Raw genomic sequence first — 14,595 nt, 5'->3', positions numbered from 1 at the left:
GCCTCTGTCTAGGTGTTCCCTAGCTTAAGATGGCCACCTTGGCATCTCCTAAATTGCCCTCAGGTACTGAAAGTGCAATGTAAACAATAGCTGAGCAATGATTCTGCCTAGAGTACAACCTGCTAGGGTGAGTCCTATTATGCACGAGATTTCACACACTCTTGGCATTGGTAGGCTTAGCACAGATTGAATTCCATGTTAACTTGCTCAGAGCAACGCATGCCCTATTTCTATGAACTGTTGCGGTAGTAAGAGAACAATTAAAAGCAATTTGCATTTCTGAAGCGCATCGAAATAGGAACTGTTTTCTTCCCACACAAATAAGTTTAAGAAACAGACTGATGTTCAGCTGAACTCATGAAACCAGTCCTTCCTTCTGAATGTGCATATAATAAATACTGGTTTATCAGTTCTCCGAGTAGTATTCTGTTGGTTAAGAAGATGCAGAGTAGCAAACAGCTGAAATGGTGATGCAGCCATTTAAAGACATGGAAGCCAAGTCAAAACAAAAATGACCTGTACTTGATTGTCATGTTTTTGTGGCAGTTACTTTAGGATGATACAAAAACACATCCTTTTGTAAGCCAGCAGCGTAGTCACATTTGGACTCCTGCGTACAGTTCTGGTCACCCCATGTCAGATAAGGAAATCATACATCTGGAAAAATTGCAGTAAAGGAGCAACCAAACAGATGAAAGCGTTGAACGACATTCCCTAAAAGAAGAAAGAAGGACTTTCAAGGCTTTTGGTACAAAGAAAAGACAACTAAAGGGAATGGGATAGAGGTTTATCAAATGATGCCTGGAGTGGACAAAGTAGGTAGAAAGCGAGAACGATTTCTCTTTCTTCTGCAACTTGGCATCCAATGAAGTTGGTGGGCACTGAGGACTGATAAAAACATCTTTTTTCACTGAATGCCTAATTAATGTGGAGTTCTTTGCCAGAGGATGTAGTGATAGCCCGTTGTTACTGTGGCTTTAAATGGGGGCAAAACAAGTTCATGGAGGGTGTGCCAGTGAGGTGCAGTGGTTAGAGTGCTGTACTAGGATCTCGGACAACCAGGTTTATATCTGCCATGCTTGGTCTCTTCCACCAGGTTGAGGGCTTTCCCTGTGGTGGCCCCCTCCTGGTGGAATGCTCTGTCCGACAATACCTATCTGGGTTCTGCAGGGCATGTAAAGTGGAACCACTTCAGCAGGCCTTCAACCAGCCATGATGTGTCATGGAACCTTTACCACCTAGTTGTGTGGTTTTTTACTATTGTTGTATTCTTGTAGACCCCTCAATTGTAGTGACATTTTTTATTTCTAATATTTATTGTTTCTAATGCTGTAAATGGCTTCTGTCCTCATTCGAGGGAGAGACGGTATAAAAGGAAAAATAAAATAAATTTGCCCAGTTACTCTCTCTCAGCCTAACCTACCTCACAGGGTTGATGTGAGGATAAAATGAAGGAGAGGAGAATGACGTCAGCTGTTTCAGGTCTCCACTGGGAGAAATGCAGGGTATAAATTACAGCCTAAGGACATTTTCTGGTTTAGTGCTAGTTACTCACTGAATACCAACGTTTTTTGAAGGTGACAAGAAGGGAAGGTTTGCATTTCTTGCTTGTTAGCCTTGTGGGGACATCCGGTTGGCCACTGGATGCTGGACTAGATGGCCCCTTGGCCTGCTGCAGCAGGGCTCACCCTATGTTGTTCTGTTGTGAAGAAAACACAGCAATAGCGCCCTCGTGTGAGGTGCAGTGATAACTCTTCGTTTTCTTCCTGTGGATAGGCACGGCTACCTATAAATGGAGGCAACCTCAGGAAGCGTTGGGATTTTTGCAAGTGTCCTACATTCAGTCATGAAAGAGTTAAATAGTTATTCTGTTTGTTTAGTCAGATAGCTAGTTAGCATAGGACCACTTAGGCCTCCAGTAAAGCTCCTGCCATAGAAAAGGGAGTCTTTATTCTTAATTAAAGGATCTAGGATTGTGTATTGGATGAACCAGGTTATTGGGGGGCAGTTAGCTAGCAACATATACTAAGGTTTCATTGCTCTTTTTCCAGTTCTTAGCCAGACTGTGTTTTAGTCAAAGCTTTTCTCTCTAGCTATCAAGATGTAGTTAGTTAGCTATTCTTTATTTTCTTTCCAAATGTACCCTTTTTTCCTTGTTACGTAGTAAAGTATTTTTATAGAGCGAAAACCACTGCTTATTTCCAATGCGCTAATATCAAACTCTGCTACTTTATATCTTTTTAAAATCTCACCCGCCAACAGGACGTAACCTCAAGCAGCAGATTTTGGAGGGTGGCAATTTCTTCTCCCACCCACTGTTAGCCATCTATTATCATCCCACCTGTCTACTGCCCCCACCTAGGAAGTGGGGGAGATAATATCCCGTAGTTTCTCTCTCCCTCAGGCTTCTTTAAAAACAGTGTGGCATGCTGTGGTGGTCATGGGAGGAAGGTGAATAAGATGAAGCTCTGAGGCATCTATACCCTGGGCTCAAGGTTGTATTATATTCTGGATTATGTTGTACTGAAAAATCTCATGGTCTTCTGCAGCTGCCTACAACCTATATAAAACAGCCCCTTCCTGTTGGTCCTTAAGATGCTACTGGACCCAAATCTTGCTCTTCTACTACCAACATGGCCACTCACCTGAATATCCCTCAAACTAGAGCCTTTTCTTTTCTCTGAATCAAAAATTGCCATGAGAATGGGTGAGCTGAGTTTAAGAGCCAAGCTACAAGTGACGCCTGACACAGGTTGGACACTTGTCAGCTTCCCTCAAGTTTTGATGGGAAATGTAGGCGTCCTGGTCTTGCAGCTGTAATGGAGAGCCAAGCTGTAAAACCAGGATGCCTACATTTCCCATCAAAACTTGAGGTAACCTGACAAGTGTCCAACCTGTGTAAGGCGTCACTTGTAGCTTGGTTCTAAGATGAAGCATTGGTACCAGGTAAACTGCATCTCCCCCTCACATATCTCGTCTCCTGACATTTCTATAAAATACTGGATGAATTTATGAGGTAAATTCAGTTCCCCTTTTTAGTAACTATTTGGCTGGACTGACAAGACACAGGTGAAGGCAAAAACAACAACATGATGTTTTAGTCAACAGAAAAAAATTAGGTATTCAACAGAGGGTTATTTGTGAAATGGTTCAACTTAAATGTGCAAAATGACTCTCAACTGCGATCCAGCAGTGACAACCTTTCCCCACAAGGACTTTGTAACTGGGTCAGACTACAGCAAGTAAATTCTGAGGTGAGATTCTTGCCTCTATTTCCCAGAACCTTTTTCTTGGGCTAGGAGGTTTACTGGACCTGGTTACCAAAATACAGGTTTCCTCACAGATGTAGGTTTCTCCTCATGGTCTCTGGTTCCCAGAAACTGCCTAGATTTGGTGCTTCTGACTTTTACCAGGGTTTTTGTTTGTCACCTACAAATAAACATTCTTCCCTAAGCCTACCCACAGTACCTTCAAAAAGCCAAATAAAAATCTTGGCTAATGTGATACTGTTAGCCAGAGCCCTCAAGTCCTTATCTGAGAAGAGTAAGTTTTCCCTCCCTCTTTTAAGTTTAGGCTTGCTAGCCCCTCCCATCCAATACAGTTCCGTGGGTTCTGATTGGTTGACAAACGTTTGGATTTGAATGATTGGTTTAGAGCCCAGGAGGGGACGTGGGACTTTTGGGGATGATAGCCATGCATGCCAGTTCCCAATTTTTGCAAAAGTTCATGCCTGGTTATTGGAGGGCAGGGACAGCCGAACTTGTGGCTAAGGTTTCATCAGAGGAAGCAGGCTTGTGACAGTTCTTGAAGCCCTATAGGACATGGATGGCCTGCTATGCTATTTTTAAAGAGACCAAGGGCAGTGAAGAAATGAGGATGGTTATCTCTTCTAATTACTGGATGAGGGCATCAGCAACGGCTGTGAGGCATAGGAACGGGCACCTTGGGCCTCTGCAATAGACAGGTCTGCACATCATGCTTCAAATAGCCAACCTCTCCTTCCATCCTTCCTCTGATTCAAAGCGTTGCATTTATTTATTGGTGATATTTACATTCTCTCATCGGGCAGTGTGAAAATGCATGTGCATGAAAATAGGAATGCTGTGGACTTCATGGTGAGCAAGTTTGAGGTGATGGCTGTAGGCAAAGCCTCACCATGGTCAGCCATGAGCAGCTGGTGAATGGTGGTGAGGGTGGCATGGTGAGTCTAGGGGGACTGAGGAGACATTGCGGGTGATTGGTGGTACTGTCTCTGGGGAACAAGCAGCAGCAGTGGTGATGGGGCAGTAGGGAACACTCTGGAGGTATGAAGGGCTGCTGGCGAGCGGCCCAGCCCTGTTTGTTGGGACACCTTTTCACTGTAGCATGGTGAAATATAGTGGGGCTCCTTGAGGCAGCTCAACACAGCTTGTCAAGGTGCCAAGTTCCTGCTCCCAATACTTGGACAGGGAGTGATCCAAGCCTGTGGGCATTTGAGCATCCACCCCTACTTGAAATTCTGCTGATCTCACTGTACTGCAGATGTTGAATATGCAGAAAGTAATGCGCCGAACAGGCTGAAGCTGCTCACAAATAGCCAAACTGCTGAATGGAAAATTGGCTCCCTGAATTTGTGACCAGTGAGCAGAACATGAGTCAAATTTGAGAGTATTTGGGCTTCTCTATCAGACTCTGATATCCTGACCTGGATTGTTCAGGTGAGTCTGATCTCATCTTATCTTGTAGGCTAAACAGAGTTGGCCTTGGTTAGTAATTGGATGGGAGCCTTCCAATGAAGACCAGGGTTGCGGAGGCAGGCAATGGCAAACCACCTCTGTTAGTCTTTTGCCATGAAAACCGCACTGGGGTCGCCATAAGTCAGCAATGACTTGAGGGCACTCTCCACTGTCACATCAAACTCCGATAGGTTTACTATTTCTCCCCACAGCTCCCATTGCCAACAGCTGCTACAAGCAGCAATGGAAGAAAAATCCTGGTTCTCCCCAAAAGCAATGTAGTGGCATAGAGGATATTGCAGGCCCCCCATTTTCCCTCCCACAACCCTCTTGCCAGTTGCCAGTCACTGTCTGGAAACCCTTCTCTCTGACCCAAATAGCCAAGCCTACATCCCCTCTAAACTGTTGCCAGGAGCCAAGATGGACAAGGCTCGAGCAGAGAGGCTCTCGGTAGTTTGTCTTTGTCCTTGGAGCTATCTTCTGAATGTGAGCCATGAAAAATGTGATAAGAATGTGCTCTGAGATCGTCCCAAGATTCAGTTGTTCTAACTGGGAATCTAAGTCAGCACGGATGTGAACAATTTTGTCTGCAAAATACCCTGCAAACACATCAGATATGAAAATGCTCACTCTTTTGTATAGTTCTGGAGTCCATTTCACTTTTTCTACAAGGTGACTCTTTCCAGCTACAAGAAACTTGTGTAGGTTGGGGCGGGGTGGGGGGCTAGGAAGAGACAGATGGTTTGCAAAGCCATTTTTCAAGGAGGTAAACTTTTCTTTACTTCACTGACACTCCCAAACAGTGGCCATTTATCAATATGTGAAAGAGATTTATTGGAACTTAAATATTTCTTTCTCTAAGAAGGAAGGACCACAAGGAGATACAGAAGACTTCGAAGGCCAACCTTGCAAAGTTCATAGTTCAGAGCTGATGCCTGGATTAGTATAGCCGACATTCACAGCTATTGTTGATCGCTGTTAAAGGGCCCTCTGAGTGTATATAAATTAACGTAAATCCTTAGGAAAGTCGTCACTTGAGGATGATATAAATGCAGATAGGGAGGGAGAAATAGAATCACATTTGCTGGCACTGCCTCCTGACTTCCATGAACTAATCAGAAATGATGTCCTGAGGAGTATGTGCCTATATTCCCATCATAGGTAGCCTCTGAGCATTACATTAAAATTCAGATCTTTTTGCCTGCAAAGAACAAATACAAGGAAGTTCAGATGGAAGACTATGCTCTTGTGGTACAGGGCAGATTGAATCTATAGAACATGGCCATTTCTAAACAGCTTACTTTGTTCCGGAAAACAGCGAAATCGGGCACGAAATTTCGCAAGAAGATGCTGTTATCGTGTCTTCTCGCACGATTTCGTGTGAGATTTCGCTTTTTTCCGGAACAAGGTAAGTCGTGTGGAAACAGCCCATGTTTTACTACATTGCCCCTTTTATCAAGAAATCCACAAGTTTATCTTCCCTATAATGACAAGGTACCCTGGTCGTTCCGAATTAGTGTATACTAGAATGTTATTAATGGATGAAACTCAATGGTTATAGCATGCAATGAGAAGTTTTTCGTGGCAGCCTATAAAATCCGCCATTTAAGAAAGGTATAAAAATAACTGACGAAATGCTGACATGGTATTTTTTTTAGTCTCGTGTTTATTACAATGATTTTTACTTTTGAGCTCCTGAATTTTATGACTGCTGTTATGTTTTATGTTGGTCTAGGACTGTTTTAATGAAGATTTATTGGTACAAGAAAGTGGACCAACAGCCGAGAAAAGAAAGATCTAGTACTCTTCACCTGTACAATTAAATCCAGACTCCGTCTGACACAACAACTAAATTAAAGAGGGGGGGAAGTCATGTGGGTTCCACATCATGTCCTGTTGGACTCTCCCCCATCCACGTTTCATTTGCCAGCCCGCCTTTCACGGCGTCTTATGGAAGTTGTGCAAGAGACAGCAGGGAAATTATTATCTTTGGCTTTGAGGAAAGGTGGCTTTTGTTTTTGGGTTTTTTGCAGCTGCTGTAAGTGGGAAGCACCACAGAACAAGGCCCTTTATCCATCTGATTCCCTAATAATTAAACTGTCAGCCGGGGACATCAAGCAATTTTGAGGGGGGCGACGGAGGGGGAGCAAAATCAGGCAGCACCCCAGAGTGGTGTGACTCTTTCCAGGATTAAGCCTATAATTTCTTTTATCTTAATTGTTGTGTTTACATAAGGCTTTGCTTGGAACACAGATTTTTTTAAAAAAATGTTTTAAAAATGTTTTTTGGAGGAGTACAGTTTAAAATAACACAAGGGATTTAATCGCTTTTTGTTCCCCTGATTTCTTTGAAACAATTACATTGCAAATTCTCTTTTCTAGTCCCCTCTCTCGTTTTTTAAAAGCTTCTTTCAAAAGTGAACGGGAGTAGATGTTTCCCCAGGCTGACCGTGTTGAGTTCTGTTTGGATCTGATGGTAATACTGATCAGATAACATTCCAAAATAAAAAGTATCAAAAATACTGATCAGATAACATTCAAAATAAAAAGTATCAAAAATACTGATCAGATAACATTCCAAAATAAAAAGTATCAAAAATACTGATCAGATAACATTCCAAAATAAAAAGAATCTTATGGTTCTTTGTGGAGCCTGGGGATCTTCTAGAATTACAATGGATGTCCATGCTACAGAGAATAGTTTGCCTGGAGAAAATGGTTGTTTTGGAAGGTGGATGCTACCACATCATACTCTGCTGTGGCTCCTCCCCTCTTCAAACCTTGCCCTCTCCTCAAGCTATGCTCAAGTCTGCAGGAATTTCCCAACCCTGAGTTGGCAACCCTAAGGTTACCCCTCTGGAACGATATTCAAAGTGCTGTGGGTTGTGCTTCTGCTAACAAACCTGTAAGGACATTGACAGTGTCACCGCATTTGGAACACTATAGACAATTCTGGTTGCTCAACCTCAAAAAGTTAGTCACAGACTAGGGTAGAACTGAACAAGAAGCTTAGAAGGGCACCAGATACGACCGGTAGGTTGGCACACCAACCCTACAAAGGAAAGACAAAGTGCTTCGGGGTTTCAAGTTTAGAAAAACAAAGATGAACCAGGAGATCTCAGAATTCCTTTAGAAGAGGCAGAAGATGCCTGATCTCTTTCTGAGTGGAGTTTCATTGTGAATTTCCCGATACCTTTTTTTAAAAAATAAAAGCTTACTGAGAATTTTACTTTCTTGTGGACTACAGGATTACACACAGTGAACTAATGCACACCACTTTTGCATAGGGATGCTGTTCCCCCACTAGGGGTGGGGAATCCCCCACTCCCACCCTCTGCCCCCTGCCTCTACTCACCTGGCTGATGAGGAAGGAAAGGTGGGGGAAAGGGCTTGCTGGGCACGCTCCCGGGGCGGCGTGATGACTTCACCTTTGGGAATGATGTCATTGCTCTGCCCTGAGAGTGCTCCTGTGCTTCTCAGCAGGCTTATTTTGGCCCCGAACAAGCTGAACTGGGCCCAAATCAGCCGCTGAGAAGCGCATGAGTGCTGCCACGCCTGCACAATGATGTCACTTCCTGCAGGTGACGTTATTGGGTAGGTACAGGAGCACATGCGCACTTAGTGTGCGTGTGATGAACACTGGGGAATGCCGACAAGGTAAGCACCAGGTCCACCCTCCCATTGAGAGGGTAGAGGGACCTGGCATCCCTACTTGCGCACAAGTGGTCTCCATATGCAATGGAATAGTCACTGGTGGAGAGAAATGGAACCATGGAATTGATCACCTTCTTCCTAATGAAAGGTGAACACTTCTGTGCTCAACTGAACCCGTTTGCATTTTTGCATGCATTCCTGTCCAACTGTCCAGCACGGCTGGACTTGTCCTTGGAACCGCGGGAGCCACCCTCTCACTGGGAGCCCTCGACCAGCCAAGACCCTGGCCTGGACGGCCCCCTTACCTTGAAGAGGGGCAGACTGCAGTTCCCTGAGATGGCACCGTGTCCCCCGAGCATCCAGGCCCGAAGCAAGGAGCGACCGGCCCCGGAAGCAGCCCCCGCTACTGCTTGGCTGAAGCGTGGGACACCGCCTCTGCTCTCTCAACAGTAGGGATGCAAGCCAGCCGGAGAAGCCTTGCCGCCAGGAACCCCAGCCGAGACACCAGCCTCAGCAACCCAGCTACTGGGGGGGAGTGCCCCGAATCAGGCGACAGGGGCTCACTCTCCACCGAGTGAGAAGCAACCACACCTGGCTAGAGAGGGGCAGGCCCACATGGAATGAAGAGTGGGCCGGGGAAGGCTATTGGAGGGAGTGCTCCAGGGCAATAAGAGGGCAGGGGATTGGCAGGGAGGAGGGAATGACAGGGGGAAAGAGGCTTCTCACCAGTCAGGGGAGCGGGAGATGAGAGTGCCGGTAGGAGGAGGGCTGAGGAACAAGGGGGGATACAGGATTGGCTTTGGTGGTAGGGGAAGAGGGATAAAAGGGGTACTCCCAATGACGCCAGGGAGGAGACGGCTGAGGCTGCTGGAGGAGGCATAGATAGAGAATGTAAGAGCCAGAGCCCAGTGGGGTAGGAGGAGGGACAAGGGTGATTACAACCCCATACTCTACCCACATCTGAGGTGGAGGGAGAACCCCCACACACACTAGGAACTAGACAGGGCGGAAGGCGGGGCAGGAGCAGCATGTGGCGCAGGGGCTCACGCCAACCTCAAACATGGTTTATGAGCATTGGTGAGTATTAAATGGATTGTTTTAAAAATGTGCACATGCCTGCTGACCCTTTCCTACCACTTTTCCCCAAGTCACAAAAATTACCATTCTAAATGTGTGTGTGTGTGTATAAACCTGCCACTGCAGCTGGCTTGTCAGTCAGGATAGATCCTGAGCAGGGCTTATCTTTACAGTAAATGATTCCTCCCAGCAACTTCCTGCCGGGTTTGAAGGGGATTCTAATTTTTGCAGCCTCCTGAATTAAATCAGAAGGCTGAGATAGTTCCAGTTCCCATCAGCCTCTGCAATCTAGGATGTTCGGTGCCTGTCCCAACAGAACTCCTGGACGGCAGCCTATTGATGAGGAATGCTGCCAAATGGATATTCAGCTATATTTGAGTCTGAATTGTGAGTCTGATAAGCTTTATTTTTTGAGCATTTTACTTATGAAAATCATAGCACTGCTACTTCTTCCCCAGGGAGGTACAGTCAGTCATCAGAAAGACATCAGCCATCTCCTTTCCTGCAGAAGAGCAAGATTCGAGTCTGGTAGCACTTTAAAATCTAACCAGATTTCCCAGAGTATAAGCTTTCAAGGGTCAGGTGTATCAGTCTGTAGCAATCTGGCTGGAAATCAAGTCTTTAAGGTGCGGCTGGACTTGAATCTTGCTCTTCTATTGCAGACCAACATGATTACTCACCTGAAACCCCTTTCCTGCATGGATCTTAGGGCCAAGCTACACATGACGAATGACACTTGAACGGCAAGTGGATTGAGTGGAGGGCAAGTGAACAGGGAGAAATACACTTGCCGTTCAAGTGTCATTCGTCATGTGTAGCTTGGCCCTCAGGCAGAGATCTTTCCTACAGAACCTGTCTCAGAAGGACTTCTATAAGCCTTCTTATGTATGAATGAGACTAAGTCCATTTCCTTCTTTAATTTCTCATTCTTCTCCCCAAACCCCAGGAAAGTACATTCTATAGATTTGTGTTTTAGAGAGTTTAATTTTTTTTATAGAGCATCTTTTAACCCCCCCCCCCCAAAGTTCCCCAAGGTGGCTTACAGCACAAGAAAGGTCAATAAAAAAAGACTAAAATGTAATAAAATTATGTTAAAATACAGTAATGATCAACAAAATGCAATGAAATGTAATAAAAACCAGTTTCTTAAGTAGGGTTGCCAACTCATGCTTGGGAATAACCTGGAGATTTCAGGGTGGAGCCTTGGAAGGGCAGGATTTGGGGAGGGAGTGGGGTATCATACCATAGAGTTCATGGTCCAAAGCAGCCATTTTCTCCAGGGGAACTGATCTGTCATGGACTGGACCAGCCCAAGCCACATAGAGTCCAGTTCAAAGTCAGAGCATGAGTCCAAAATCCAAGACAGGAGTTCCATCGGTCAGTTGCCAGTAAGGTCAGGTCTAGATGCAGGGAGAGATGGAGCATGGTCCAAAAGCTACAGGAGCAAGGCAAGGTTCGAGTGAGTGGCCACAGCAGTAGCTGGAATCCAATATGTTGCTTCCACATCTGGCAGTTCCTCTAGACTGGCTTTTCTATCCAGGCGTGGTTTGCAGCCAGCTGCTTGGGCTCTATCCTGATGCTACTCATTGTTGCTATCCACAAGCAACGGCCGTTGGCCTGGGAGGCGAGCCCTGCACTGTCTGTCCTGCAGTTCCACTTTCTGTCTTCATCTGCAGCAATCTGTGGCTGTGTGTGAACCTGGGGGTGAAGCCCCTGTTTGGGCTTCACCCGTGGTGTTGGGGCTGGAGGGTGCCGGTGGCTCTGCCTCAGCTGCTGGTTGTGCACTCTGATTAGCCAACAGCTGTTCTTCCTGAGAGCCAGTTTGGTGTAGTGGTTAAGAGCACGGGACTCTAATCTGGAGAGCCGGGTTTGATTCCCCACTCCTCCTCTTGAAGCCAGCTGGGTGACCTTGGGCTAGTCACAGCTCTCTCAGAACACTCTCAGCCCCACCCACCTCACAGGGTGATTGTCATGAGGATAATAATAACATACTTTGTAAACAGCTCTGAGTGGGCATTAAGTTGTCCTGAAGGGCGGTAAATAAATTGAATGTTATCATCATCATCATCATCATCACCGGCTTCTGCTGAGTCAGGGCTGGCTACACAGAGCTCCTCTTCTCCTGAGGAGTCAGGGCTGGCTACACAGAGCTCCTCTTCTCCTGAGGAGTCAGGGCTGGCTACACAAGGCTCCTCTCCAGCCAAGGAGTCCTCACTTACACTGAGCCCAGACTGGACCATGACATGACCTCTCTAGTCTGGAGATCAGTTGTAATTCCAGAAGATATCCACCACCCACCTGGAGGCTGGCAAACTGTTAATAGTGCTGTGTTTTGGTTCTCTCCTGGCCTCAGAGGCATAAAACCAGTGTATTTTTCAGTGTCTAAAAAACCTAGTAGATGAAAACAGAATGGAGGTTTGAGGGAGAGAAGAAAATAGCAGTGCTGGATAATTAAGGCATGTTTTATAGAGTCTGGTAGGAGATTTTACATCAGATTTAGTAACAGAAGAATTCTTTGCAACTTGTATTCTGTTGCAGCCATGGTTTCTGCAGTGTTTGGCAGATGGGCAGGAGTAAATAAATAGATTTGGGGGTGGCAGGACACAACCCAGAAGAAAGAACAAAAAGTAAACAAAGAAGGATCCAAAAACGAAGTGTAAGTTTTTCCAAGACAGAACACCATGTCCTTTACTATCAAGGAGAAATCGAGAGCTGAGAGAGCAGCCTCTCAACATATTCTTGGCTGCCTTTGCCTGTTTGTTAGTAATGAGAGTCTTTTTTTAGCTCGACGTTGAGCTGAGAAGAGGACTTGCTGCCGGTGACATCGTGGTGGGTTTTGCAGCCCGTTTGTTTGGACTGCAAACGTTAGAGCATGGAGCTTTTCAGACTGAGAAATCATGAAAGCTTCCAGGGTAGTGTGACCAAAGGGATCGTGCAGGATTACGGGGAAGTAAAGTGGCTCAATGCTAGCGCATCTGCCCAGCGTTCAGAAGGTCTTAGGTTCAATCCCTGGTATTTCCACTTAAAAGGGGCGGATGCTGGAAAAGGTAAGGATGTAGAATATGGGACATTGTTGGCTGCTGTCAGGTTCCCTAAATAAGGGCCAAACTAGATGTAACAGTATCCTCATGTTCGCCCTAGTGGTGCTGTGGCCATCTTAAAGTGATTTAAGAATGCTGTGAGGCCTGCCACATGGAGAGCTAAGGGGCTCTTGCCCCCCCCCCCACCTGGGCACTTTTCAAGAGCAGAAACAGCTACCCCCCCCCCTTGTTTGTGTGTTTGGAGCTCGAAAAAGTGCATGGTTTGTGCATGGTAGGGAAGAGTGCCACCGCCCACTGCGCTTGGCCATGATCATGTTAGGGCCCTTGCAGGATTTAAAATCACTTTGAACTGGGAGCCAGTTTGGTATAGTGGTTAAGACAGGCAGGACTCTAATCTGGAGAGCCAGGTTTTATTCCCCACTCTTCCACTTGAAGCCACTTTTATTCCCCTCTCTTCCACTTGGGTGAACTTGGGTCTGTCACAGCTCTCTTTGAGCACTCTCAGCCCCACCCACCTCACAGGGTGAATGTTGTGAGGATAATAATAACACGATTCGTAAACCGCTCAATGGAATTAAGTTGTCCTGAAGGGCAGTATATAAATCAAATGTTGTTGTTACTATTATAATTATCATGGTGGACATGAGGGTGTCATCACATCTACCTTGGGCCAATGATCAAGGCCTGGTCTAGACATATAGCTGAATAAGGTGGTAATAGCATGGCTGAGTGCTGAGGTGATAGACTGGATCACACCACTTCCGATTTTCAGGAGAGGTATTACATTGTTCATAGTTTTGCAACACTTATAATTATCTGTAAATGAAAACTTAGCACAAGATCTGAAAGGTTAAGTAACGGGGTATGAACTGTTTCTCACATGTTCTAATATTTTTTTGTGTTAATTTAAAGGAAATTTTCACATAGGATAGGATTAAAAATGTGGCTCCCTCCCCCCAATAGCATGAAATACCACAACCTATTCTACAGCTTTAGGATTCTACCATCTCACTGGGGTGAGAATTCTACCAGGCCTCAGGTGTCGATGGGTTACAGAACAGAAGAATGCAATCGCCTGTCGTGAAGCAATTATGATGGGAAGAAAGAACAATTAGGGGTAGGAAACCTGAGAATCAAGCTCGTGTTAAGTTTTTTTTAAAACATTACATTACCTGTGTGCACCAGAGGTTTGCGCTGCACACAGGCCTCCCAATACATGCAGCCACCATTTTTGTCTGAATAAGACACTGCACATATTTTCCACGGTGAAGAAAGCCGACAGAAAGAAAATTGATTTGAAACGTTGAGCTGGAGTAGAGTTTTGCGGATACCATGGACGGTCAAAAAGACAAGTAAGTGGGTACTAGATCAAATCAAGCCTGAGTTCTCCCTAGGAGCAAAAATGACAAAACTGAGGCTATTGTACTTCGGTCACCTCATGAGAAGACAAGATTTTCTGGAACAGCTAATAATGCTAGGAAAAGTGGAAGGCAGTAGGAAAAGAGGAAGAACCAAAATGAGATGGCTTGATCCAATAGAAGAAGCCACATCCTCTGCTTTGCAGGATCTGAGCAAGTCTGTTAATGATAGAACATTTTGGAGGTCTTTCATTCATAGGGTCACTATAGGTCGGCATCGACTTGACAGCACATAACACAACACAGACATATTTTCCAGCTTTAATACGTGCTACATGACACAACATCCTGATTTTGGGGGGGAGGGAGTTATGTTCATATGTACCAAAGTGGGAAAATACACACAGTGCATCAAATCAAATAATTTGTTACGGGAATTTGACTGGCATAGCATAAAAACAGGCAATTCACTTGCCATCATTTGATAAAATCTGCCACCAACAGGTTAACAACTGCAGGGAAATATTTGCATAAGGATGAATTAAAAACAAGTAGATGTAACACAATAGCAAGAAAACATTTAAACGCTGTGCCCTATTCAGACAGAAGGACAACTACACAGATCTGGAGAATTGCAGGTAGCGCTTGTTGTGCCGTTGAATACCCACAAACGTTCTTCTTTATGGCCAGGACTCCACTGTGTGTTCTGTCACTGAATGCTGAGTTTTACTCCATCTTCAGTTCCTTGTGC

This window comes from Eublepharis macularius, chromosome 7 (assembly GCF_028583425.1).
Source record: "Eublepharis macularius isolate TG4126 chromosome 7, MPM_Emac_v1.0, whole genome shotgun sequence".
NCBI classification, from domain to species: Eukaryota; Metazoa; Chordata; class Lepidosauria; order Squamata; family Eublepharidae; genus Eublepharis; species Eublepharis macularius.
This window is presented reverse-complemented; position numbering follows the sequence as displayed.